Here is a 2,753-nt window from a genome sequence, read left to right on the forward strand (position 1 = left end):
GAGATGAAAACACCGAGGACCGGCTATGATGAGGGGGGGAAACAGTGCCTAAAATTGAGCAGCAGAGGGGCTGGAGCCTGAAAGGAAGCTCTCACGTGGCGACAGAGACAGTAGACAGGGCTGGGATTCCAGCTGGCCCATCTCCGCCATTGCCAGCTTTGTGGACGTCACTGTGCCCAGCATGCAGTGGGCATTCAATAGATTTGTTGGAAGAATAAAGTAGATGCTCAACAAACAGTGGCTTTTATTGTTATTTTAAGAATCACATAGTCTCAAGAGGGAAAAGATGCCTATTATCCCAGAAGCATCTGGTGGATGAGCTAGTGCCCATGATCCCTGGCCTGAGGGTGAAGATGACCTAAAGGCCAAATTTGCTCTGATGGCTTTACCTGTGGATATTCCTGCATCCCCCTCCCCGTGGGCACTGAAGCGACCACCAGCCGTGAGATGCCAGCCAATATGCACTTTCCTTCTTGCAACAGTGAGCTATCAGGCCATGACAACCCACTGCCTATCACCCCCTCCTAAATTAGAGATCAACGGGAAGCTCAGCACCCATCCTGCTTGCCGCTGTCCAAAATTCACTCTGAGAGCAAGACCGACCGATTTCACTGTGTCCATAGGCAGGAGTTGGGTGGGGTCTACAGGCAGGCAACGCTGTGGAATCAGACAGGCCAGTTGGGCAGCTTGGCCATAATCCAAGCAGGAGATGTTGGCGGGAATATAAATAAGACCCCACTCTGCAGGGTTGCCATGAATGTTTGTCGAAAGCACCGGCACAGCACCTGGTACCCAGTGGGCCCTCAGGAAATAGTAGCTGTCATCAGTAGTGAATAGATGGAGCTGAGGCATCTAAAATGGAATCTCTCAGCTGCCTGATCTCATGTCTCTTGGCCCAGTAGCTGTGTCCAGTCTCTCTAAGGAGATGAAAAAGACAAACTCTCAGGCTGCAAAGAAAGTTTGCTGATAGTGAGTTGCAGGGGGCAGTTTCTTGTGCAGAGGGTGAAGTCTTCAAAACAGTAGAGAAAGATAAGCGAACAGGATTAGATAAGTGACAAACAATAATCTTTTACATGTTCAACATGTACTTATCCATTTTGAAGAGGAAGGTAACCTTTAAAGGCTATGTCCTCCTCTCAACTTAAATAAAATAAGTTTATGGCATCATAGTACACGTGGTGACTGAATTCTCCCAGGTCAAACCCTTTCCTCCTGTGAAATATTCTCCAGATGGAATTTCAACTGGTTGCAATTACATTAATAGCATGCTATGTTCACATGGTCGAGAGATCACCTGTGCTTCTTTTGGAGTGAGATTGACAGCCACTTCGGATTAGCAAATGTGGTTTTTAAATGCAAGTGGTGGGGGGTGCGGTTCTAAAAAGCAAAGACAGCCCCAGGGCAAATCAGCCTCCAGCTTTTCAAAGGCAGCACATTGAGTTTGTTGGCTTTGTTCTCTTTGAATGTTTCTGGCACAGAATTCACAGGCGAGGTCAGACATCATCCCAGTGAGTACAGAGAAGACCCCACATCAGAGGAGGTGCCACATCTGAGCAGGGGCCTGGGCAGGGCTGGACTCCTGAGTGGGGATTAGGTTCTCTCGCAGCCAGCGGGGTGATCTGGAACCTGTGGCTGCCTCTCTCTGGCCTCAGTTTCCCCAATGTGTAAAATAGAATTACTCGGACAGTTGGTAGCTTAGGTTCCTTCTGAGTCGAACATGAAAATAAGTCCAAGTAAGGCCCAGAGAGAGGATGGTAAGTGAGCAGGGCATGGAGAGGAGGCGGAAAGGATGATTCACTAGTGAACACACTGCTCGCTGTCTTTGTCACTTCAGTCCAGGATCAACTTTCAAACCACCTGGCCCTGCATTTGCCCGGGGGGCTCTCCCTGGTTACCAAATTCCACCCGGATGCCCTGTGTGACAAAATTTAACTGCCTCAGCAATAATCTCTTGCCCTGGGAAGAGCCTCAAGCAGTGCCGAGGTAGGTGGTACTGTGTATCAATGCCCAGCTCCCACGCTGCCCTGGTGGGAAGCTCTGTGCTGCCTGTGCTCCACACCGACTTCAAGTTTCCCACTTGATCACTCTCCAGTCACCGACAGTGGTAACTGAAGTGATGTAACAGCCTTTTTTGGAGGGCTTCCTCTCCTGTCTCAGCTGCCCACTCCCCACACGGATTTCCTTCACCTGCCCACATAATCACAGGCACCTTATCCTTGTTGTGAGTTCTGCCACCAGGGGACCCAAAACTAAGACAATAGCTGAGGAGTAGAGAAGGGCACAGGGGCATTCTGGGTGTGTACTCGTCTCGTGGGTATGTCCGGTTATTGGGAGTTCTTTGAGCTGTATACGTAATGGTGTGCATGTTTTCCTCTATGTATATTTTACATTATAGCATAATAAAAGTGTGTCTATAAAAAGAGTAGGGCCCTTTTTACTGAGATGCCCAGAATATACTAGAGGGGTGATGGTACAAGTGACACTGGACATCCAGCACACAGAGCACACAGTCAAAGAAATTAATTTTGTCAAATGATGTGTGAATGAATTAATTAGAAAAGACATGAACCATTGAAGAAGCTAATGAAGCAAAGAATAATAAATAAATGCATGAATTAGGCAATGAGCAAATGAGCATATTTGGGAATGAGTGAAGGAATGAACAATGAAAGAAGAAATTCCTAAAGACTGATGAGGAGGTAAGTGCACAGATGGACAACAGAACAATGAATGAATCAAAGGGCACACACAGT

The sequence above is a fragment of the Pteropus alecto genome, unplaced genomic scaffold (assembly GCF_000325575.1).
Source record: "Pteropus alecto unplaced genomic scaffold, ASM32557v1 scaffold39, whole genome shotgun sequence".
NCBI lineage: Eukaryota > Metazoa > Chordata > Mammalia > Chiroptera > Pteropodidae > Pteropus > Pteropus alecto.